The sequence below is a fragment of the Chlorocebus sabaeus genome, chromosome 18, assembly GCF_047675955.1.
Source record: "Chlorocebus sabaeus isolate Y175 chromosome 18, mChlSab1.0.hap1, whole genome shotgun sequence".
NCBI lineage: Eukaryota > Metazoa > Chordata > Mammalia > Primates > Cercopithecidae > Chlorocebus > Chlorocebus sabaeus.
The window spans coordinates 22,923,814-22,950,079 of record NC_132921.1 but is presented as its reverse complement, the minus strand read 5'-3'; the positions used below and the strand labels follow the sequence as shown (position 1 = coordinate 22,950,079).

The following is a 26,266-nucleotide window of genomic DNA, read 5'->3' as shown; positions in this document are numbered from 1 at the left end:
TCTGATTAAACATTTGGAACATGTCAACTTTTGAAAAACACTTTCATTTATTTATTTATTCATTTATTTATTTTATTTTATTTATTTTTTCAGACAGGGTCTCACTCTGTTGCCCACCTGGAGTGCAGTGGCAGAATCTCAGCTCACTGCAACCTCTGACTACTGGGCAAAAGCGATCCTCCCACCTCAGCCTCCCAAGAAGCTGAGACTACAGGTGAAGAACATCGCAACCAGCTGTTTTTTGTATTTTTTGTAGAGATGGGGTCTCGCCATGTTGTCCAGACTGGTCTTCAACTCCTGAACTCAAGCAATCTACCTGTTACTTAGCATCCCAAAGTGGCCCGGCTGTCATTTAATAGTCTGTATGCTGAAAGAAAATGCCACAAAAATGTGCAGCCACTTTTCCATGTCTCCTCCCCATTTCCTTCCCTACCTTCTCAACCCAAGCCCATTTCCAACCCTACGTTTTGGCTCATGGGAAAGAGCTGTCTAGGAATTAAGAAACAAATCTGCCCATGACTCACGTTCTCCATGTCAGCCTCAGTGCCCGGCTCACTGCTGCCTTTGCCCCCAGGCCAAAGGTTTCTTGGGAGAACTTTGTTCAGGTCAGGTCAGCTCCCCAGGAAAAGAGACCTAAACCTGAATTCAGGTCATCCTCCTCGTTTTTAATTTGAACTTACCTACTGCTGTCATTTTTTCATCTGCTTTTTTAAACTGATCCCTACCCCCAAAAGTGGCATCCATTTATTGTTTTTTGTTGTTGTTTGGGGTTTTCTTGTTTGTTTGTTTTCGTTTTTGTTTTGAGAGGGAGTCTTACTGTGTCACCCAGGCTGGAGTCCAGTGGCGCCATCTCAGCTCACTGCAACCTCCACCTTCCAGATTCAAGCAATCTTCCAACCTCAGCCTCCTGAGTAGCTGGGACTATAGGTATGCACCATCATGCCCAGCTGAGTCTTTGTGTTTTTGGTTGAGACAGGCTTTTGCCATGTTGCCCAGGCTGGTCTCTAACTTCGGAGCTCAAGCTATCCACCCCTGTCAGCCTCCCAAAATGCTAGGATTACAGGAGTGAGCCACCACGCCCAACCTATTTATCTTATTCTATTCACATAGATTTACACATGTGATTTATAGATTTATCTAAAAATAAATTGTATATTTTCATGACAACTCTGGGTGGTCAGTGATGGATTATTTTTCCCTTTATAGATTCTAAAATCTGCATTTTAATAAGAGCCTCATAGCTAATAAAGGAGGTATTACAAGTCAGTGAGAAATGAATGAATGATTTGAATGTGATTTGGAAAAAATTGGCTCTCTTGGTGGTGTAAACATCTAAATCGTTATCTCACATCATAAAATAAAATAAACTGACATATTAAAATTATAATACCTGAAAAATTTGGAAAACCATAAGAAAATGTAGATAAGTATTTAATCCTTGCATTGAAAGAAGTTTCTAAGCATAAAATAATGAAGGAAATCACAAGGGAAAGGACTAACATATTAGGTCACACAAAGATTGTAAACATCTAGATGTCAAAAAATTACAAGCAAACAATAAATTGAAAAAATATTAGCCATATACATGACAGGCAAAAGGTTAATATTCTTACTATACAAGGCATTCATACAAATCAATAAGAAAAAATAAATAGAAAATGGGTAAAGGTTATGAATAGATAATTTACAAAAGAGAAAATACAAATGTTTGGCTAATACACATAAGAAAGCTACTCAGCTACAAAAGGAATCCAAAAAATTAAAAATAAAGTCACCAGAGATAGCTTCCTGTTTATCAAACCAGCAAAAAATAGAAATATTAATAGTACTGGATGCTATAAAAGTGAAATGAGAGAAGAATATAAATTATATGACCTTTCCGGAAGGCAGTTTGGGCAATGTGTATCAAGAACCTTGAAAACACTCATGTTTTCTGACCTGGTAATTCCTTTTTAAGGACTTCATCCTATAAAGTAATTAAAAATGTGGGCTAAGCTGTTTGTAAAAGATAATCCTTAGAGAGTGAGTTATACCAGCAAAATATGGGAACAATGTCCCTCACCCAGAAAGTGGCTTAAATTTTAGTGCATCTATATAATGAAATATTGTAAAGGCATTAAAATTGAAAAATAATTTTAGTGACAAGGAAAAATACCTATGCAATAGTGTTAAATGACAAATGCTGCCTGCAAAATAGTCTACAGCATCTTAAATATATAAATATATGCCTAGGAGAAAGAACTGTAAAGTGGTATCATCAGTGTTTACCAGTGAGCTGAAGAATAGTACATACTTTAAAAAACACTTTTCTAATTTTCTACAATAACAGGTATTTATTTTATAATCAGAAAAATAGAACTGAGAAAACTCTCTTTTTATTTTTTCATACTGATACACCATTTATGTTTTTAAATTTTTTATTTTAAAATATTTAACAGATTGAATATACTCAAGGTCTACAATGTGATGATTTGATGTATGTAGACATTGTATAATGATAACCACAATCAAATTAATTAATACATCCATTACCATCTGTCCATTAGATTTTCAGCACTTGGTCATCGTATAACTAACGTTGAACCCTTTGAGCACGTCTCCCTGTTTTCTCCAGCCCCCACTCCCTGGCAACTGCTGTTCTACTCTCCACCTCAATGAGTTCAACTTTTTTAGATTCCACATATGTGTGAGATCATACAGTATTTGTCCTTCCATATCTGGCTTATTTCACTTAGCACAATGACCTCCGGGTTCATCCATGTTGCTGCAAACAAGCTTCTATGTTTTCAATGAATAAGTTTCAAAAAGGTAAACACCATAATGCAATTCCACATTTGGTCACATGAATCCATAACCACAGTTTAATCTGCCCTGTGAATTTTTCTTTTTACGGTAAGGACAAAACATACAACTACAAAGCCCACAATACTTTAAAATCACTTCTGAGTTGGTCAGTATACATAATTGCAAGTATATAGTTATTAGTAATCAGTCCTAATTAGTGTTTCTGTGTTTTGCTTTGTCTATTTAATATGATTTAATATTTAAGTGCTCAAGTGTCAGCATAGTCAACATGTGTAACTTGTTGACAGTGTGGCAATCACTGCTATGTGTTCATCCAACAATTCCCCTTTCACCCCGGGCTTATAGCAAGACTACATTTCCCAGCCTCCCTTGTAGTTAGATGTGGCCATGTGACTGCGTTCTGGCTCCTAGAATGTGGGTAGAAGTAATGTTGCCTCCAGACCTCTGAATCTGGCTCGTGAAACCTCCCTTGCAATCCTCTGTTCTCACTCTCTTCCCTCATGGATCTATCAGACACAGGGAGGAAATGGTGGAGCCAATAAACACAGAAGCCTAGGTCCCTGAGTGATGGCATAAGGAAACCTGTCTCTCCAACTGACCTACATTGGGTTGCAATGTGTGTAAGAAATAAACTTTATTGTGCTAAGCCACCAAGGTTTGTGGTTATTTGTTAAAGCAGTTATCCTACCCTAAGCCCAAAGATTTAGCTACTATCCCATTGTCTTGACAGATCATAGTGCTTAACCACTTTCCTGACTGGGATATTTTCATTGTTTCTAAATAATGCCATGATCATCTTTGAACAAGATTATGGTTTTTCTTTTGCTTCTTTTGGCTTATGCTTATGGATTAGATCTCCCAAAGTGGTATTACCAATGCATCATCAGGGGATAATGTTCATAGTTCTTGATACACTATTACCAGACTGCTTTCCAGAAATATCGGAGCAAATGAGTGCAGCATCCCCAATGCATGGTGTTTCCCACGTCCCCAGCAACACTGGGTTTATTATTTTTAGCTTTGTTTGCCAATGCTGTGGCACCAACTAGAAAGTGCTTCCAAGGTCATTTACACTTGCAATACTTAGTGAGAGTTCCTGTACTACAGAGTATGTGACAGATAATATTTTGATCCACGAACCTCACCCTACTTACTAACTAACCCCTTGGCCTGCCCTCTGGTATAGGCAGCCGCAGGGGCATTCACGTGCCTCGCATTAGTGAAGTGATGACATTGCAAAATACAGTAAAAGGAATCAAGCTTTCACTTCTGTGTTACAAAATAGGCTTCTGGAAACTCACAGCAGAGACCATAGTTTTAAGGGGGGAAGAAGCTTTCTGTATTTCAAAGCCCGGCTTTTGAGCATAAGAAGCCTCAGGCCTGAAAGACTCAGGGCATACGGTTTAGGCATAAATAATAGATTTAGGAGAATATGTGATCAGTCAGAGCCAGACAGCCCTGCCCCAGGCTGGATAAAGTTTCTCTGGATTGAGGCAGTGGAGAGATAGAGAAGGAAGAAAAGGCTTAAATGGTGGGTCCTGAAGGCAGAAGGCTGCGACAGGAGCAGCAAGGGTCAGATGGACACTGCATCCCCTACACTGCTTGTATCCACGTGGTGCAGTGGAGAAGGCTGTGTGCAAATGCCAGTCATTCAGGAGGGGTTCCTGCACAGGCGCTGTCCTGAGCACTGTGGATGCAGCAGTGAATGAAGAAGACCAAGTCCTTGCTTCTGTGGAATAACGTTCTAATGGGGGAAAATTAGACAAATATGTAGGCATGCCTCACTACAGCGCACCTCACAAACATTGTGCGTTTTACAAATTGAAGGTTTGTGGCAACCCTGCATGGAGCAAGTCTGTCCTGGCCATCTTTCTGACAGCATATGCTCACTTCATGATTCTGTGTCACCTTTTGGTAATTTTCATAATACTTTGAGCTTTTTCATCATTATTGTATCTGTTACAGTGGTCTGTGATCAGTGATCTTTGCTGTTACTATTATCACTGTTTTTGGGTACCACTAACCGCACCCATACAAGACAGCGAACTTAACAGATGAATGTTATGTGTTCTGACTGTTCGGCCTCCCTATACCCTGAGACACACAAATATTGAAATTAGGCCAATGAATAGCCCTACAAGGGGCTCTAAGTGTTCAAGTGAAAGTAAAAGTCACACAACTCTCACTTTAAATCAAAAGCTGCAATTAAACAGTGAGGAAGACACACTGAAAGCCAAGACAGGCTAAAAGCTAAGCCTCTTGTGCCAGTTAGTCAAGTTGAAAATGCAAAGAAAAAGTTCTTGAAGGAAATTAAATGTGCCACTCCAGTGAACATACAGATGATAAGAAAGCGAAACAGCCTTATTACCGATGTAGAGAAAGTTGTAGTTGGTCTGGATAGAAGATCCAACCAGCCACAGCATTCCCTTAAGACAAAGCCTAATCCAGTACAAGGCCGTAAATCTCTTCAATTCTGTAAACACTGAGAGGAGAGGACAAGAGAGGAAAGGAGAGGAGAGGACAAGAGAGGAGAGGAGAGGAGAGGAGGGGACAGGATGGGAGGGGAGGGGAGGGGAGGGGAGAAGGAGGCGGAGGAGGAGGAGGAGGTGAGGAAGAAGAAGGAGGAGGAGAGGAAGAAGAAGGAGGAGGAGGGAAGAAGAGGAAGAGAAGAGGAGTTGGAAGCTAGCAAAGTTTGGTTCAAGAGGTATAAGGAAAGGAGCCATTTCCACAAACATCAGCACTTCAGGTAAAGCAGCAAGTGCTGATGGAGAAGCTGCGGCAAGTTATCCAGAAGATCTAACTAAGATTATCGATGAAGGCAGCCACACTAACAGATTTTCAATGTAGATGAAACACCCTTATATTGGAAGAAGATGCCATCTAAGACTTTTATAGCTGGAGAGGATAAGTCAATGCCTGGCTTCAAAGCTTCAAAGGACAGACTGACTCTCTTGTTAGGTTCTAATGCAGCTGGTGACTTTAAGTTGAAGCCAATGCTCATTTTCCGTTCTGAAAATCCTAGGCCCCTTAAGAATGATGCTAAATCTACTCTCCCTGTGCTCTGGAAATGAAACAACAAAGCCTGGCTAATAGCACATCTGCTTATAGCACAGTTTACTGAACATTTTAATTCCACTGTTGAAACCTACTGCTCAGAAACAAACAAACAAACAAAACCCTTTCAAAATATTTGACCATGCACCTAAGCGCCCAAGAGCTCTGATGGAGATATATAAGAAGATTAATGTCGTTTTCAGCCTACTAACACAAAATCTATTCTGGGGCTTATGGATCAAGGAGTAATTTTGACCTTCAAGTTATATTATTTAAGAAATACATTTTATAAGGCTATATAGCTGCCATAGTGATTCCTCTGATAGATCTGGGCAATGTATGCGACTCACTTTATCATAATATTTGCTTTATTGTGGAGGTCTAGAACTAAACCTACAGTATCTCTGAGACATGCATATATATATACAGACACATACATATATATGTGTGTGTGTGTGTGCACTGGTGTGTGATATATGTGTGTGTGTATGCATATACGTATATGATGTCAGTGGTGATAAGTTCTCCGAAGACAAATAAAACAGGACAGAGAGTGATGGACGGTGGAATTATTTTAAATAAGGTGATCAGAGAAGGCCTTTCTGAAAACATGATATATGAGCAGTTGAAGTGGGAAGGGAGCCCTGAGCATATTTGGGCACAGAGCATTCCAAGAAGTAAGAACAGCGAGTGCAAAGGCCGAGACAGAAGTGTGTGTTGGCATTGCCAGACCTATAAGAAGACCAGTGTGGCTGGAGCACGTGAGAGAGAGGGAAAGAGATGGTGGGAGGGAGAAAGTCAGAGAGAAAGCAGGTAGGCCAAGGCACGGTGGATGGGCTGTCTGGACAGACAGTGTGGAGGCAGCCTTGGTTAACACAGGGCTTGTCTCCTTTCCTAGCATGGTGTCTAAGTCCTAGAGGGCACTGAGGGGTCAAGGCAATGAGAGTAGTGTGCCTTGGGGGACAGTGTTTGGATGTGGTTGATGGTCCTCGAGGCCTCCACTGCATCCTCCTGGTTCCACACCACTAGCCTCTATGTCCGCTTTCCACTGCCTACCTCTGGGCCTTTTCTAAGCCACAGCAGACTGTTGGCTTTCCCCGTACCTTTGCTTGCAGGGTGCTGAGCACAGTTCAGAGGAGAAGCTGGTCTTGGGACCCTGGCATCCCTTTTTTCCCCTGCTTTGCATCTGTGATGGTTAATATTGTCAACTTGATTGGATTGAGAGATGCAAACTACTGTTCCTGGGTATGTCTGTGAGGGTGTTGCCAAAGGAGATTAACATTTGAGTCAGTGGGCTGGGAAAGGCAGACCCACCCTCAGTCTGAGTGCACACCATCTAATCAGCTGCCAGCAAGGCTAGATTAAAGCAGGCAGAAGAAGATGGAAGAGTAGATTTTCTGAGTCTTCCAGCCTTCATGTTTCTCCTGCACTGGATGCTTTTTGTCCCCAGACATCAGACTCCAGGTTCTTCAGCTTTTGGATTATTGGACTTACACCAGTAGTCTGCCAGGGGCTCTCGGGTCTTTGGCCACAGACTGAAGGCTGCTTCCCTACTTTTGAGGTTTGGGGACTCAGACTGATCCATCACTGGCTTCCTGGCTCCTCAACTTGCAGATGGTCTATCGTGGGACTTTACCACGTGATCCTGTGAGTCAATTCTCCTTAATAAACTCCCTTTCATATATGCATATATCCTATTAGTTCTGTCCTTCAAGAGAACCCTAATACAGCATCCTTGCTGCTACTTAAGGCCACACTACTGCTGGCTTGGCCCACCATCATGTATGTGCACCAGTTTCAAAATCCCCACACCTTCCTTGAGCTCAGGAATTCAGGCTGAAGTCAACTGATTCTGTGAAGAAGTAACATGTACATTGAAATATGAATTAAGGCCAGGCATGGTGGCTAATGCTTATAATCCCAACACTTTGGGAGGTTGAGGCAGGAGGATCACTTGAGGCCAGGAGTATGAGACTAGCCTGGGCAATATAGCAAGACCCCTTCTCCACCAAAAAAAGAAAAAATAGCCAGGTGTGGCAGCACATACCTGTGGTCTCAACGTCTGGGGAGGCTGAGGTGGGAGAATCACTCGAGTCCAGAAGGTTGAAGCTGCAGTGAGCCGTGACTGCACCACTGCACTCCAGCCTGGGCAACAGAGTAAGATCCTGACTCTAAAAAAAAAAGAAAAAAAGAAAAGAAAAAAAAGGAAAGAAGGAAGGAAGAAGGAAAGAAGGGAGGGAGGAAGGGAGAGAAGGACAGAGGGAGGGAGGGAGGGAAAAGAAAAGAGAAAAGACAAGAAAAGAAAAGAAGAAAAGACAAGACAAAAAAAGAAGAAAAGACAAGAAAAGAACCCTCCATGGAAGTTAGTTGCTAAGCAAGATAAATCTCTAACTAGGTGAACATGGAAGAGGAGTTTTTCCTTTTAGCAGCTTCTTACCTATTTCACCACTCTGGTAGGTGAGCGCGTGCGCGCACACACACACAAACACACACACACGCATGCACACCAACACACCCCTGCATGCTCCAGAAGAGCAAGGATCTGGAATCTGGCCCCAGCTATTGACAGATGGCCACTCCTATTCTAAATGAACTGCCGGCCTGGGCCTCCCTTTCATCTCCAAGGCCATTTGCCATAACCTCATTCATCTGCACAGACTGTCAGATTCTCTCTCCTGGACTTCTCCTGTGACCTTCATTTTATTCTCTGCTCATGCCTGAGTGTGGCAGCTGAACCGGATTGATTAAAGTTTTAGCCCTGTCTTGTTTTAATTCAAGAGCTAAACTGAGCATTTAAATGAACTCACAGCAGGACTGACTGGCAGGCTTCTGGAATCTGGTTAACATTCCTCCTGAGGCACTCTCACCCGCCTTATCTCTGCTCTGTGTCCGGGTTGGTTTCTGGGTGAAGTTCACTGTTGGTTAAAAATGACATCATCGGAGCAAGTGAGAGTAGATGAATGTTCACTTCCATCCATTCATCCATCACTGGAGCCCCTGGGTTCATTAAGTGTGCACCAGGCACGGTTTCCCTCTACATCCCATAATTCATCCATGGGTCTAATGAACCAAGATGGAGTTTGTCAGTTTCCCCCAGTTTGACTAGATGGGACAATTCTTTGGTGCTCAGAATCTTTTATCCTATATAGAGAGACTGTGAGCAGAAGAGAGAGCAAGTCCCAGCACAGTGACATAAATGTCAGTGCACATCCATTCATCATTTCCACCTATAAACACAGTGCCCTCAAGAGCTGGGACACTGAATCCACACCCTTTCTTCTGCAGGTCTTGGTCTGATTGCTGTTTTTCAGGGAGTCACCTGGCCTTTCCATTTGGTTATCCCACTGTAATTGCCTGTGGTTCCTAAGACAGAGGAAGAAACATGGGCGGACAGGTCTAGGCATCCATCACCCAGGGCTGGATCAGGCATATAACTTCATACCATGCCCCCTCTAAACTCTCAAGGGCCTTCTCATCCATCCATCCATCCACCCACCCATCTGTCCATCCATCTGTCCATCTGTCCATCCATCCATCCATCCATCCATCCATCCATTTATTCATATATTTAATTCAGCAAGTATTTATCACTTGCCTTCTATGTAACAGGTACTGTGCCAGATGCTGGGATTTTTAAAAACATACCCAAGAGGTTGTTCTTATTCAGGGATGATGTGTTAGGCTGTTCTTGTATTACTATAAAAAAAAAAAAAAAAAAAAAAAAAAAAAAAAAAAAAAAAAAAACCCTGTGCTGGGTAAATTATAAAGAAAAGAGGTTTCATTGGCTCACGGTTCTGCAGACAGTACAGGAATCATGGTGCATAGTGCCTGCTTCTGGTGATGGCCTCAGGAAGCTTCCACTCATGGCAGAAGGTGAAGAGAGAGCAGGCATCTCACAGGGTGAGAGCAGCAGCAAGAGAGCGAGTGGGGAGATACCACACTGTTTTAAACAACCAGATCTCACATAAATTCAGAGCTAGAACTCACTAGTCACCAAGGGGATGGCACTAAGCCATTCATGAAGGGTCCACCCTCATGAGCAAACACCTCCACCAGGCTCCACCTCCAACCCTGGGGATTACATTTCAACAGGAGATTTGAAGGGGACAAATATTCAAACAATATCATATGGTAAGGCCAGCAGATTAGGAGATGACCACCACTGAAGAGATCGTTTGTTACTTACGGTTCCCAAGAGAAGGGGACATACCATGTCACACCATTCAGAGCCACACAGGGAGGCACCAGGTCGGGTCAGGAGGCAAGAGTGAGGGAAAAGCATGGGCCAAGTTTTTTCTTCATTTGTGGTTCTCAAGGGAAGGAACGGGTGAGGCAGGGCAAGCCGCTGAGCAAGTTTAAGATTGGATAGGCTAAATAACTTCAGCAGGCTCTGCGCTATCAGGGCGGTCCCTAGTTGAATGGTATCTGGCCCTAGGGTGACTTTGGGCAGGAGGATGATGTCTAGGGTTTCCTAAGCCTGATGAAAGGAGCCAGTTTGGGGAACGGACTTGGGATGAGTTGGTTTGCATATCGAAGGCATCTTGCAGGCAAGTTGTTTGCTGCCTGTAGGAAATAGCCAACCCTGGGAAGGGCAGTCCCTTCCTGGGTCCACAGGGCCCCAAGATGTCAAAGCATCCTAAAATACAGAAAACGAAAACGTGATTAATACATAGGGTTTCAGAAAATGATGTCTGCCCTTAAAGACTTCACAGACTTCAAAACAAACAAGAGTTTCATAGCATATGGCACCAGCTGTGCCAGTCACCTTTGGGGATGTCTACCCAGCCACGACCTTCCCATTTGTGGGAAATACACCCCAGATGTAACGGTGGGTTCCTCAGTGGCGGATCAGCTGTATAGTTCATCGCCCATCACCCTGGCAAGGCTAATTGGATCAAGAGGGACACGTGGTCCCAAGCACAGCCAATCAGATTTCCTCTCCCACTAATTTGGGATTGCGATTCAGAGACCAGTAGATCTGTGCTGACGGGTACAGCAGCAGGTAAACACAGGAGCCAGGAGACAGTCTGATTTCATCGTATATATATCTGCGATCTCCAACCCTGGGTGCACATTGGAGTCATTGGGAGTTTTAAGAAATACTGAGGCCAGAGTCCCAATTCAGACCACTTCAATTGGAATCTCTGAGGGTGGGGCCCAGGTGTCCGCATTCCTGTCCCAAGCCTGACTCACTCCTCACATCCACAAAAGTGAACTGTTCTGGGCTTGCGTGCCCCCTCCAGGAGTACCACCTCTGGCCCTGGCCCTTCTTGTTATGTAGAAGTGACACAGGACTATGCTGTGATGGGTGTGGATATCCCCCCCACACACAGACTCATGGAGCACAGCAACGGGGAGGGGCATGCTTTAAATTGACACATGACATTCGTGCATGTGCACGGGGTGCATATGATCTTTTGTTGCATGTGTAGAATGTGTAATGATCAAGTCGGGATATTTAGAATCTCCATCACCTTGAGCACTTATGGTTTCTACGTGTTGGGAACATTTCAAGTCTGCTCCTTTAGCTATTTTGAAATATACAATTCATTGTTATTAATTACAGTCACCCTACTCTGCTATTGCACATTAGAAATTATTCCTTCTAGCTGGCGCGGTGGCTCATGCCTATAATCCCAGCACTTTGGGAGGCCGAGGTGGGCGGATCATGAAGTTAGGAGATCAAGACCATCCTGGCTAACACAGTGAAACTCCGTCTCTACCAAAAATACAAAAAATTAGCTGGGTGTGGTGGCAGGTGCCTGTAGTCCCAGCTACTCGGGAGGCTAAGGCAGGAGAATGGCATGAACCCGGGAGGCGGAGTTTGCAGTGAGCCGAGATTGCACCACCGCACTCCAGCCTGGGTGACAGAGCCAGACTCCGAGACTCCCTCTCAAAAAAAGAAATTATTCCTTCTATCTAACTGCACATTTGTACCCATTAACCACTCTCTCTTCATCCCCTCCTCCCCTACATACACACAAACCCTTCTCAGCCTCTGATAACTATAATTCTACTTCCTAATAGAGGGAGCATTTTCCTTTTTTAAGACGGGGGCCTCACTCTGTCACCCAGGCTGGAGTGCAGTGGCACCTCCTTAGCTCATTGCAGCCTCCAACTCCTGGGGCTAAGCATTGCTCCTGCCTCAGCCTCTTGAATAGCTAGGACTACAGGTTCAAGCCACCATATCTGGCTAAATTTTAAAAAAATCTTTTTTTAGAGACATGGTCTCAATATGTTGCCCAGGCTGGTCTCAAACTCCTGGCCTGAAAGCCATCCTCCAGCCTCAGCCTCTGTATTTGTCCATTTTCACACTGCTGATAAAGACATACCCAAGACTGAGAAGAAAAAGAGGTTTAATTGGACTGACAGTTCCACATGACTGGGAGGCCTCAGAATCATGGCGGGAGGCAAAAGGCACTTCTTACATGGTGGTGGCAAGAGAAAATGAAGAGGAAGCAAAAGTGAAAACCCCTGATAAACCCATTAGATCTCATGAGACGTATTCACTATCATGAGAATAGTACGGGAAAGACCAGCCCCATGATTCAATTATCTCCCCTTAGGTCCCTCCCACAACATGTGGGAATTCTGGGAGATACAATTCAAGCTGAGATTTGGTGGGGACACAGTCAAACCATATCAGCTTCCCGAAGTGCTAGGATTACAAGTGTGAGCCACTGTGCCTGGCCCAAGGGGAGCATGTTAAATCAATGGTCTCCTGCTCAACTTCTGATAAAATGAACGTCCATCAAAAGAACATGTGCAGTGCACCCAAGAAGTCAATACATCAATTAACCAAGAAATATTTTTAGAAAGAGAGATGAATAAGAGGAAAGACAAGGTTCCTGGCCTGGAGGAGCCTTTAGTCCAGCTGGAGAGGGCTTTAGATGTTGATGTAGATATGTACACATAAAAATATGTATGCACATGTACAGTCTACTTGATTAACATTACTAAACCAAGCATGATACACACTGGAAGAATGGCACTCCATGTGATCAGAAAGGAAAGATTCCTCTGGGCTGGGCTAGTCCAGGAAGACTTCCTGAAGGTCAGGGTATTTAACCTGGTCTTGTGAAGAAAGGTGAGTTTCAAACAGGCCCATGGGCCAGGGTTACCAGCTCTGTAGGTGCTTGAAGGACAGCCATCCTCCACACTTGGTGTGCAGAACAGGTCCCATCAGAAGGCGTTCTCAGCCTCAGCCTCAGGCTCTGTCCCCCTCTTTCCCCACAGAGTGAATTTTTCATGACTCAAGCAAACCAGAGAAACTCAAAGGCTTGAACTAATAATGGTGGCCCAAGTCCAAGCATAGATAAGGACCCAGGTGAGGTCCTCTAACCGCTCAGAAAGCAGGTATCAGGAGACAAAGGGGGTGACTGGGTAACTAGGGGAGACAGGAGACCTGGACTCACCCCTGCACAGATGCCACCTTTCAAAGACATGGTGCCTCAAACACTGGAACCCAGATCCACTCACAGTCAAACTGTAACCCTTCTTTAAAATAGCTGCTCTAGGGAGATGGAGATGGAGAAGAGCTCTGCCCTCACGGCTCACTCTTCCCACGAGCTAAGCCTAAATACTGAGGGCCTAGACTAAGAATAAAACCCAGTCATGGCTGGGCGTGGTGGCTCACACCTGTAATCATAGCACTTTGGGAGATCAAGACGGGGGGACCGCTTGAGGCCAGGAGTTCGAGACCAGCCTGGGCAACATAGTGAAACCCTGTCTCTACAAAAAATAAAAATGCAAAACTTAGCCGAGTGTGGTAGTGCACAACTGGAGTCTCACCTATTTGGGAGGCTGAGGTGGGAGGATTGCTTCAGCCCAGGAGGTCAAGGTCGTAGCGAGTCATGGTAGCTCTGCTGCACTTCAGCCTGGGCAACAGAGTGAGACCCTGTCTCTAAAAATAAAATAAAATAAAACCCAGTCATTCCAAAGAAAATGTCTTTCCTCTATTTCCATATTCACAAATCCCTCCCCAGCTCTAGAGGAACTAGCCACCCTGTGAGCTGTCTTCCCTCTGAGTCTCTTCTTCTTTCCCTCAGCTGATCCCTTCACCCTCCCATTCTCCCTCTCTCTATCTCCCTATCTGGACCCCTTATTCCTCAGCTGCAATTATTCGGCCTGCAATTCCTGAGCATCCATCTGGCACTGCTAAGCCTTCAAACCCACAGCCTCAGGTCTGAGTTTCAGGTCAGGAGTGTCCCTTTCTCCTGCCCTCTGTGGAAGCTCGAATTTCTACACATCCACTTCTTTTAAAATATCCCTTCCCTTCACTTGGTTTGGGCATGAGAATAACATCTGGGGACAGATGTGTCTGAATCATCCCGACTTGGGGCTTGGCTTCCCCCTCTGTGCAATGGGGAGTGAACCTTGCTGTCTCTCTAAGGATGACCCCCCACACACACCCCATCCTGAGTATGAGCTTTTTCCAAGACAGCAGGTTATTTGCAGCTGTAGGCTTTCCGCCACACTTGCTTTGCTGCTTCCTGCTGCTGTGAAAGATTTTTCATGCCACTAGGGAGTGTAAATCCTCCTCACACGCATTTTCAAAACACCTTGGAAACCTCTGCATAAATCAGTAGAAGTTCATTTATGGTTTTAGAATATTCTGGCTAATTTATCTGGTTCAGATTTATTTATCTTCAATTTCCAAGCTGGGCCCTGTAGGGCTCCGCTGCATTTCCCTTGCATGTTTGTTTTGACTGGCCCTGAAATTCGAGCCGGCCACAAGGAGACCTTTATCATTATCCAAAGAGATCTTCCCCCTCCCAATGACATAGTCTTCGGAGGTTTGACTCCAAGCCAGTGCTTCTTCCCCTTTTAAAAAACCAACAGCAAAGATAGAGCTCTTCCTTCCAAACCACCAGGTTGCAGCTCTCAGATTTCAGCCTTGCCCTGATGTCCTTCCTCTGAGTGTGAACTCTGCTGTGCCAGCATGTAGGCCCTCCCAGTGCCCTCCTGCTGGCCTTACGTGGGCCAGGGCAGGCAGTGTACAGTAACAGGGACCCACTGGTGGTGATGCAATGAAAAAAATAGCCTGGCAGTCTGCATGGTGGAGCTTTCTGGGGCTGTCTTACCAGAAATCACTGTAGAAACATATGGTTGACATTGTTAGCAATTATCCCAGTGTCCAGCCCCAGAGGCCTTTTTACATCCTTCCTGGCTATGGTTTGAGATTTCGTTGTTTGATGCTCCCTGAATTTTGCTCTCTCAGTATTTCCTCTACCCTGAATCATGTGGCCAAGCCTTAAACTCCTGTCCTTTGAGGACAATCAGAATGACACCTTTAGTGTTGGTGCCTTATTTTATGGCCTGATGATCTTGTGCTCTTTAGAGTTCAAAGGTCACATCAGGCAGCAGGCCGGGAGGTTTTTGATGTGACCTTTGAACCCCAGAAAACAAAAGAATGGAGGCCCACAGAGACCATCCATCTAAAAAACGATCCTATAAAGAATGCAACTCAATCAGCCCAGAGCATGCAAATCACATAACATTTTTATGGAGCACCCTGCTAAATCCAAACTTACAGCCAGAAGAAGGGACACAAACCCCATGATCCCAACACATAAATCAAAGCTTGAGAAAAGCAAAGACATGAGTTTACAGCTGGCTAAGAATGGAAGGATTTGCAAGATGTGATTTATACATTTGTTTCCTCCCTTCCTCTCACCCCCGGCCTATACACAAACACACACTCACACACACGCTGGTCAATACCACAGCACCATAGGGAAATCCAGCATTTTCCATTCCAAAGGTTTGCTCTGTGCTAAGTCTACCATGGACAGACATGGGAGAGCAACTGAAGGCCAAGAGCTTCCTCCTTGGCCACCAGAACCATCCTCAGAGACAGGCAGAAAGTCCATAGGGCAGGCAGCCAGACATGGAAGATGAGGACTTGTCATATAGGTAAAAGACTGGCCCCACAAAGAAGGCTACATCCTGTAGAACAGATGTCACCTTCCCTCTGACACAGATTGTCCCTCAACGGTCCTTAATACCTGGCACACATGTCCCCAGGGCAAAGGCCAGACTAATTTCTGAATTGATGAGAAATACTGTTCAAATAGTTAGAGAGCGGAGCAGGAGGTGCTCCTGTTTTTCATGACTATTGAAGTTTTGGTTTTTTAAAGAAGAAATATTGAAGTTTGTTTCTAGATGTCTAGATAACACACTGATGTTGGGTAACAGATCTTGAGAAGTCTGCCAAGTACGTCTGTAGTAGAAAATGTTCCATGGAGAGTGAAAAAGAGATCCCCTTTTAAATGAAGATTGGGTTTGCAATTAAAATGTGTCTTCTTTTCCTTTTTTTTTTGTTTGTTGTTGTTGTTTGTTTGTTTGTTTTTGAGATGGAGTCTGGCTCCACTGCCCAGGCTGGAAGAGCAGTGGCGCAATCTCGGCTCACTGCAAGCTCCACGTCCTGGGTTCATGCCATTCTCCTGCCTCAGCCTCCTGAGTAGCTGGGACTACAGGCGCCTGCCACCAAGTCTGGCGAATTTTTTGTATTTTTTAGTACAGACGGGGTTTCACCTTGTTAGCCAGGGTGGTCTCGACCTCCAGACCTCATGATCCGCCCGCTGTGGCCTCCCAAAGTGCTGGGATTACAGGCGTGAGTCACTGGGCCCAGCCTTTTTGTTTGTTTTTTAGACAAGATCTCACGGTGCCACTTAGGCTGGAGTGTAGTGGCACAATCATGGCTCACTGCAGCCCTGACCTCCTGGGCTCACATAGTCCTCCTGCCTCAGCCTCCCAAGTTGCTGGGACCACAGGTGCATGCCACCACTTTCAGCTATTCTTTTTAAATTTTGTAGAAATGAGGTCTTACTTTGTTGCCCAGGCTAGTCTCGAACTCCTGGTTTGAAATGACCCTCTTGCCTCAGTCTCCCAAAGTGCTGGGATTACAGGCATGAGCCACCGTGCCCGGCCTTTGTGTCTTCTACAGTGAAACTGAAAAATTGTGTAGGTGCATCTAGATCTTCATCATGGATGTTGCATCTGGAAGAATCTCTGCTCTATCTCATCCAGGTTCCTCCTTTCTTTTTAACTTTGCACCAGATTATAATGTCTCTGGGAGCTATGAATATATTTTTAACTCTGTCTGAACAGTAGCACAACTGTGTCTAATAAAAATGTGTCCTCAACAGTGGCACCCCAAAGCAATTTCAGATGAAATAAGAATCCTAGAAAGAACCCTAGAAAGAAAAAATCCTGGCCTTAGAATTGGAAGACCAACTCTGTGTGTGACCTTGGTCAAGTCACTTCACCTCTTTGAGCTCCCATTTCTGAAAGTTGAATGGTCCTGGTGCTTTCTAAGGGCATACTCTGACAGGCCCTGCCCAGGTGCCAGGATAACCTCTATCCTGTCAGATTTAACACTGTATGACGTCTCTGTTTCCGAGGCATCTTACTTAGACACAAAAGAATGAACTAAACAGCTCCTCCTCTACCCCCGTTCTTTAACTCGGGGATTTCACGACCTGCTTCCTACTCAGGAGAGGCAAAATGCAGCCCAGTGGACGAAGCCCCATTTTCCAAATGATTCCTAAGCAGCAAATATGATGTTGAAATGTTCTGCAAAATTCTCCATGCAATTTTGGAAGCCCAGTCTAAGGAATATATATGACTGCTGCTTAAGCTGCTCAAAAATAAGATTAACCAGGGTCTCAGAGTCTTTCTGGCCCAAGACTATTGTGGCTGGAAAAGCTAGGAAATCATCCTGCCTAATCTCGACCTCTTTACACATTCCACACGTGCTCTGGACAGGGGCTAGGGGACACTGACCAGAGGTCACAGGGCTATTAGGCATAGTCAGGACCAAAGCTCAAGTTCCTCCAGTGCCAGCGCACACTAACAGCTACCCCAGTGCACACTGGGCCATGGCACTGGCTTCTTACCCGTCATCTTGGTTCATCTCTATAACAAAACTGTGGGTAGGTGTTACTATCACATGTCAGAGATGAGGCGCTAGAGTCCTGGGAGGTTCAGTTACTTGCTTAAATCTCATAGCTGATACATGGGAGCCGTGACTGGGCTCAGGCTTTGTCTGATTCCAGGCCTGTACTTGTAAGCACCCACCTCAGCCCTGAGACCCCATCTGTATGCCACAGCAGGGAGCCCCACACACAGAAGATGATGAGCCCACAGAACCTAAGCAGGAACAGTCTCAGGGGAAGGGAAGAAGGGGGCATGCAGTGAGTTTAATGGTGCCCCCCTAAGAGATCCTAACACATCCTAACCCCCACAACCTCTGAATGGGACCTGTTTTGGAGAAGACAACTTTGCAGATGCAATTAGTTTAAGTATATCTTGAAAAGATTATCTGGATTATCCAGGTGAGTACTAACCCAAATGACAAGCATCCTTACAAGAAACAGAAGAGGAGCTGGGCAGAGTGGCTCACACCTGTAATCCCAGTTACTTGGGAGGCCAAGGTGGGAAGACTGCTTGAGCCCAGGAGTGCGAGGCTGCAGTCAGCTATGATAAAAACTTAAACAAAATAAAAATAAAAAAATCAGAAGAGGAGAAGACACAGACACAGGAGAGAAGGCCATATGAAGACGGAGGCAGAGATGGAGCCATGCAGTCACAAGCCAAAGTATGCCTGAAGCCACAAGAAGCTGGAAGACCCAAGGAAGGTTCTTTCCTGGCCCTGCTGTTGCCTTGACTATAGGCTTCCTGGGCTCCAGCATTGTGAAAGAATAAATATCTCTTGTTCAAGCTTTGTAGGCCCATGTAGCATGAGAGTCGTTGGGTACTCAGGCTTCTGAGGCCAAGGCATTAGGTTCTGCAGAACTGAAATCTCCATACTTTGGTAACAATGGGCATTGAATGACCCCCTGGTAAGTCAGCCCCAGCCCCAGCTGTGCTCTTTACCATTACCCAGCTTCTAAGAACAGGAGGCCTTTTGCCCAGAGGAACTCAGTTCCTTACTCTTAGTAAGATTTGGCAATTGAGCCAAGACATATTCTAGCCTGAGTCAAATATCTAGATTGATAAATTGGCCAAGTCAGGTGTGTGTTGGGGAAAGATTCTTTACTTCGGTGAAGGTTTCTTATAGATCCCTAACCCTCCCAAATATATGTTCAATGCAATTAGATTTTTAAAACTTCCATGATATGGTTAGGCTTTGGTCCCCACCCAAATCTCATCTCGAATTGTAATCCCCATAATCCCCACAGTCCCCATGTGTCAAGGGAGAGACCAGGTGAAGGTAATTGAATCATGGGAGCAGTTTCCCCCATGCTGTTCTCGTGATAGTGAATGAGCTCTCATTTACTATCACGTGAATGGTTGGAGATGACCTGCTTGGGAACTCAGGCCACCTCAGGCGACACCTGGCTACACTCCAGGCCACAGAAACTAAGTTCTAAGCACACCGAGGAACCTGCCCAAGCACGAGAGTCAGGAGCTCTTTCCCCTTCACTTAGCACTTCTCCTTCCTGCCATCTTTTGAAGAAGGTGCCTTGCTTCCCCTTCACCTTCTGCCATGATTGTAAGTTTCCTGAGGTCTACCCAGCCATGCTGAACTGTGAGTCAATTAAACGTCTTTCCTTTATAAATTACCCAGTCTCAAGCAGTTCTTTATAGCAGTATGAAAACAGACTAATGCATTCCATTTCCATGGACATTTTCAGAAACACATTTCTATGTAAAGCAAGTTCCATAGTACAGACTGCCTGCTTGTTCCCAATGGGTCCTTGGCTTATAAGACTACAAAGGCAGGGGTGGCTGGGCTTCCTTATTGAGACTTGCTGGCTCTGAGACAGAACATTCCAGCAGGCAGAAAGGAGATGAGGATGCTTCATCACTTCAGCACTGATGGCCTGAATGCTTCTTCCCTGGATCATTGTATCCTAGAAGCCCAGTTTGAGGATGTGAATAGCAACATCTACCCACAGCTTTGTTGTAAAGATGAAGAGAGATGATGTGTAAAAAGCCAGCACTCTGCACTGGCATGATCATGCAAGGAAGTAGCCATTATTACAGGCTGGGAATGGAGGAACATCTGCTTCAGTCTTGACTGTTCCTAACTAGCCATGTATACCTACTTTTCTCATCTGTATACTGGAATGAGCATCAGCCCTAACTAAGCGGCAGATTTAAAAAGGAATGGCACAGACTACTTCTCAGGCTGTGAACTGGGGACATGAATGTTTTAATTGTCATCCTTGACACTTGATTCCAGTGTTTTCAAACATTTTCCCGGTAAAACAGAGGTCAGATCCTCCTTTGCTCATGCTGCACTCAGGAGCCCAGACAGCACTGTTCTGGTGGCCAGAGATGACCTGCTTGGGAGCTCAGGCCACCTCAGGCCACACCTGGCTTCACTCCAGGCTGAAGAAACTGGTAAGTTCCAAGCACACCGAGGAACCTGCCCAAGCACGAGAGTCAGGAGCTCTGCCTCACATATGTCATATTTTTTCTATCTAGTCAATATATTTAATAAACCCAATTTTTTTAAAAAAAGTAATTGAGTCTCAATCCTCAGAAGCAAATCCTGGAAATATGGAAATATTTGAAGATGCCTCCACAGCAGACAAAAGGAAAGTAGAGGTTTTCAAAAAATAGCAGCTTAGGCTAAGATTTTTGATAAAATGAAATCCTCATAATATAAAATTCCCCAATCCATAGTGAGTAAGACCTCTGACAAGGAAGAGAGTCAGACACTGCTTCCATCTATGAACCATGCTAAGAAATAACTACCTCTGCTCGGGTGCTGAAAACTCCTTGTGAATATCTAGTTTGGAAGAAATATAAAAGCCCTACTCTCCTCTGATTTCAGAATAAAGACTCTTTCTTCCTCTATCCTCTGACTCCCACAAACTTCGGGTGCACACACATGCACACAAGCTCGCACACGCGTGCGCAGACATACACACACACACACACACACACACAAAATGAACCAAGAAAGGAAGGAAAAGAGATCAGGAATGAGAGAGCCCACTAATGGATTGGCTTAAGTATAGAACAACATCCCATCACTGTTCTAGAAAATAATCAATTGAGCACTTAATTTTAAACATAAAAGTAAGCTGCCAGGAGACTGTTAATAGATAACCAAATAAATTAACAGTTGTAGGTGGGATTTGAAACCGGGTCAGATTTTCCCCCAAGCTCCAGGCCCTATGCCTACAAAGGACCTCACCAGCTAGGGCACTTGATCTCACACTGTTTCAAAGTGGGAGATCTCCTTTTAGCCAATATCCCTTCTCAGCGGGCTTGTCACTTCAGGGGATTGTTCTTTGTGCGTCTTCCATAAATTTTATAACACCACTACTTTAAAATATTGATGGGCAACTTGGCCTTGGCCCAGGCCCACAGTGGGTTAGCATGGACATGAAAACCTTCAGGAGGGTAGAAACAGGAAGAACACATTCCCCGCTGCCTTTTCGTAAGGGACAATTGTGTAAGTGCGGTGGTTACCTGAGCTGGAGGCCTGCCCAGCTTTGATGGATGGCTCTGCCCTCTGGGAGCCTGCTGAGAGCTGTTTGGGGACAGGAGGGCACTCAGGACACACTCAGGCAATGCTGAGGTACCTGTAGACCCACAAAGGGTAAGTAAAATTCACACATAATCCCCCAAGTTCTTCTAACCTGAAACTCAACTTTTTTAACACTCAGACTCGTCGCAAAGTTATTGATAAGTAAGAACAAATGGCTTTGTCATCTGTCTCTTCTTCCTATGCCCATCAATACATTCTTCCTATAACCCTATCAAAGCAAGTGACCAAAAGTAAACGGTAACAAGGAACAGAAAGAGCAGGACAGGCCGGGTGTGGTGGCTTACACTTGTAATCCGAGCACTTTGGGAAGCTGAGGAGGGAGGATCTCTTGAGCCCAGGAGTTTGAGTCCAGCCTGGGCAACATAGGGAGACACCATCTCTACAGACACACACACAGAATTAGCTGGCCATGGTGGCGCACCTATAGTCCCAGCAATGGTTTGGATTTATGTCCCTACCCAAATCTTGTGTAGAATTGGAGGAGAGGCCTTGTGGAAGGTAATTGGTTAATGGGGGCAGATTTAACCTTGGTGTTCTCACGGTAGTGAGTCCTCACAAGATCTGATGCTTTAAAAGCATGTGGCACTTCTCCCCGCGTTCTCTCTCTCTCCTGCCACCATGGGAAGAAGGTCTTTGCTTCTCCTTCGCCTTCTGCCATGACTGTAAGTTTTCTGAGGTCTCCCAGTCATGCTTCCTGTTAAGCCTGCAGAAACTGCAAGTCAATTAAACCTCTTTTCTTCATAAATTACCCAGTCTCAGGTAGTTCTTTTTTTTTTTTTTTTTTTTTTTTTTTTTGAGACGGAGTCTCGCTCTGTCGCCCAGGCTGGAGTGCGGTGGCGCAATCTCCACTCACTGCAAGCTCCGCCTCCCGGGTTCACGCCATTCTCCTGCCTCAGCCTCCCGTGTGGCTGGGACTACAGACTCCCGCCACCGCACCCGGCTAATTTTTGTATTTTTAGTAGAGACGGGGTTTCACCGTGTTAGTCAGGATGGTCTCGATCTCCTGACCTCGTGATCCGCCCATCTCGGCCTCCCAAAGTGCTGGGATTACAGGCGTGAGCCACCGCGCCCGGCCTCAGGTAGTTCTTTATAGCAGTGTGAGAACAGACTTATACACCCAGCTACTTGGGAAGCTGAGGCAGAAGGATCACTTGAGCCCAGGAGGTCAAGGCTGCAGAGAGCCAGGATTATGCCACTGCATTCCAGCCTGAGTGACAGAGCAAGACCCTGTCTCAAAAAACAAAAACAAAACAGGACAAGAGAACTGATCCCCTAGATTCCTGCCATCACACTCTCTTCATAATACCCCCAGAAAAAAAACTGTAACACCACTAAGAACAATACAGCAAAAGTGTGCTAACCAAATTAATACAAGTTCATAATCACTACCATTTGTTGGGCCTTAAACACACATACATACACTCATGCACGCACACATATCTCAGGCACTGTGCTGTACTAAACATATTACATATGTGCTCTCATTTCATCCTTTAAAAAAAATCTGCAAGAATATCCTTTGATTCACACAACCCACTTCCAAGAACTTTTCCTATGGAAATGATCAAGGACATGCCCGAAGATTTTGTCTATAAGGATATTTGTCAAAACCATTGTTTAGTAATATGTCATGACAAATAAGACATATCCATGAGATGTTAAGTGAGCAATACAGAGTATAGAAGAGAAGAAACATATGAGTATTTTTATAATTTGAAAGTATGCATAAAATATGTGGGGTTAGTTTCATCGAAGTGTCATAAGATCATAGGTAATTTCCCCTTTTTATGTATTTACTTTCTACATTTTAAAATACTTTTTAGTAAGAAAAATATATTTTAAAATTATGACCTAGGTACTATGTCCAAATAGTCATAGATGTTAATGAATAATAGCCCATTACAGATACAAAGCCCTTTCTAGTCTACACTCTGGTTTTACACGTTGTTTCAGATTATTCTCACACCATCTTTTCGGGTGGGCAGAGCGGATGTCTTATAATGCTAAAGATTTTTAAACATACAAAAAATAATCAAAAGGCTGGGTGCAGTGACTCATACCTGTAATCCAGCACTTTGGGAGACAGAGACAGAAGGATCACTTGAGGCCAGGAGTTCAAGACCAGCCTGGGTAATAGAGAGAGACCCCATCTCTACAAAAAATAAAATAAAATAAAAATTACCCTGGTGTGGTGGCATGGACCTGTAGTCCCAGCAACTCAGGAAACAAGCAGGGGGAGCCCAAGAGTTCGAGGCTGCGGTGAATTATCATGGCACCACTGCACTCCATCCTGGGACCCACAGGCAGGCATATTCAGGCCTCTCTGAAGAGAGGCTGCCCTTGGCTGTGGTCCACAGGGTGTCTACTGCAGGCTCCCAATGTCCATTGTCGTGGTGCTCCAACTGCCCTGAAAATAATCTACCTTATCACTCCTTGGACTCCCCATGCTCCCATTACTTCTTAGGTTCTGCAGGATTCCGCTCTGTTCAGGACAGGAAGGGAGCAAAGTGGGGGAACATTCCAGAGTACATAGTGAGTGAGACCTCTGACAAGGAATAGAGTCAGCAATGTGCAGCCACTGGCTCGTGCTGGCTCAGGAAAGCCAATCTTTAACAACTCTTCCCAACTCTGTGATCAGTAATGTCATGTTGGTAGCCTGGAGCCAGCAGCAATGGTAGTATTTACACCATGGAAATCAGCAAATGCTACAAATCAGGGTTCTCTTTTCTCCCAGAGAGACTGTGATTAGACATTGATCAGCACACCACTGGATGCAGTCTCAGAAAGAAAAATTCATACATTCAAATGAAGGTCAATCCCTCCAAACCCCTGCTTTAATTAAGCAAGACTACAGCTGCACAGACTAAGCAGGCCGTGAATGTTGTTTTAAAATAACATATTATTCCGAAAACTGTTTATGTATTTACAAACCTTGCCAATCTACCCACTCTCCATGCCTCCTCGAGGTCACTTAAGTTTGTTTCCTTTTGCTGTGTTTCCCCCAGAGTCAAAGAAAGCCTACCTAGTACACTTCTTTTGTTTCTAAACTTGATGGACCCAAACAGTGGTTGAAACAGACAGCCAAGCTCTGAGCACGGACAGAAGAATGTCCTGCTCACCATGGCGGTGCCTACATTTGTGTCAGACAACCCAGTCTTGCCCCGAAGTCAGACTCTTCTGAGCCGAAAGGCTTGATAACATGTTTGCCCCTGTCCTCCGGTTTCCCAGTCGTTAGGCCGCCTTCACTGGAGCTTCATGAACAGTCTCTACGCTGCACTTGAGGACGACTCAGCTGGGAATGAAACATGATCAGGAGATAATTTGGCCCAGATGGCTCTAATGCAGGCAGGAGCACTTGGCTGTGCATATCCTCAGTCTAGGGAAACCCATTTAAGTTTTTTTGAGAAGGGAATGTAACCAAGCAGCCACATACCCTCAAAATGCTACCTCATGTTTTACAGCTGCAATGAGATGTCTGATCACGCTCCTGGAGAGACATTCGGCTCTTAGGAAGGTAAAGCCAGGCTAGCCTTTGCTGCTGGATGCCACCATGGCTCGGCTCGGTACTTGGCCTTTGGGGGATTCAGAAGGGATCAGGCATAAAACCTGGAAGATATTCCTAGGTCCTGAGGATCAAGGGATTGCAGCAAAGGATAACACCGCAACTGGAAACAGGAGAAAGCATCGCAGAAACAGAGTGAACCAGGAGTTCAGAAGAGGCCCAGGGAGAGGCTTGGGGGACACAAAAAGGTGAAGTGGCTCCTTAGAGTAGCTGTCTTTATTTGCATCAAGCTCTGAGGCATAGGAAGGGGTTAGAATTCACTATTTGACACAGTTTTTCTTTTCTGTCATGCAATTGACAGGAGAAAGATACAAATAAAAGAAGCTGCTTGTCCGGGGAGTGTAGCTTGGGGAAAAGATTGCTTTGCTTCAGGAAAAAACAGGACCGTGCAACCCAAGGCTCTAGAGTATGATGGGGACACGCTGGTGAGAGGGTCTCACTAGTGTTAGTGAAAAGGTAGGCTGCCTTCAGGGACCAGCTGGAGCTCTACAGCTCTGCACACAGTGTTCCATCTCATTCTCTCCAGTGTAGTCATGGATGCTGTAAGGTGTAGCCCTCCCAGAGACCACTTGGTTCCCCACTGCCTAATCTTGAGAATGAGCAACTCATGCTCCCCTGAAGTGGGTGCTTCCCCACTGCTGCGTTGGTCTTCCCCCGTGACAAGCTTCCAGGGCTGGATGAGATGACAAGTAAAAAGTGGACTTTTCAGACAGACCTATGTCATCGGAAAGATTTTGTCCCTTTTAGCCCTCTGGCTGGAACTTGGATTGGGAATCACTTTCCATGGATTCTGTTAGTACTACAGGCCCATGGGTTTTTGGTGAAGACAAATGGAATCTTACTAAAAAGACTTATGCCCCTAGTCACTGTGGCATAAGTAACTTTTGTTCCAAATAGGCAGTGATTATAGAAAGAGCTCCCTCTCTATATCATGAATGTGGAGAACAATACAAGTATGCAATCCATAGATATCATTTCCATCACCCCAGAAAAGTTCCCTTTTAGGCAGCAGTGTGCTGGTAAATGGTGACTAACCAGCAATCTGAAAAACAATCTATGCATATATGTATGTGTGAGAGTATGTTTACTATAAATTTTACTTATCTAAAAGATGTGGAACACACAATTTACAAATAATAATAAAATACACAATACACCTTCCTATAACTTCCATATAGCCAATTCATCCTCAGAGAATGCTTTTGTTTATTTTTACCAAGCTCTTGTATCTGCAACCAACCTGTGGTTGCAATTGATCAACAAGCATAGTTCACACATATTGACGTTTTGTTTACATTAATGAGCAATGCAAATATGAAACAGCTTCTTTGTAT

General features: G+C 44.7%; 2 long non-coding RNA genes across 5 annotated transcripts; both read right to left on the bottom strand.

Moving 5' to 3' along the window:
• Window positions 1-1,496: 1,496 nt before the first annotated feature.
• Window positions 1,497-9,672, bottom strand: LOC140708989 (uncharacterized). Of its 4 annotated transcripts, XR_012089297.1 has the most exons (4): window positions 8,667-9,672; window positions 7,907-8,030; window positions 6,963-7,711; window positions 1,497-4,549 (listed from the first exon to the last, which is right to left on the bottom strand). It is a non-coding gene; the product is annotated as an uncharacterized lncRNA (long non-coding RNA). The 4 variants fall into 4 exon arrangements; XR_012089295.1 differs by having other exon boundaries at window positions 1,497-7,711; XR_012089294.1 differs by lacking the exon at window positions 6,963-7,711.
• Window position 9,673: 1 nt separating this feature from the next.
• On the bottom strand, window positions 9,674-24,685 carry LOC119620480 (uncharacterized). Its single transcript, XR_005236966.2, has 3 exons — window positions 23,431-24,685; window positions 13,651-13,762; window positions 9,674-10,495 (listed from the first exon to the last, which is right to left on the bottom strand). It is a non-coding gene; the product is annotated as an uncharacterized lncRNA (long non-coding RNA).
• Window positions 24,686-26,266: the final 1,581 nt, after the last annotated feature.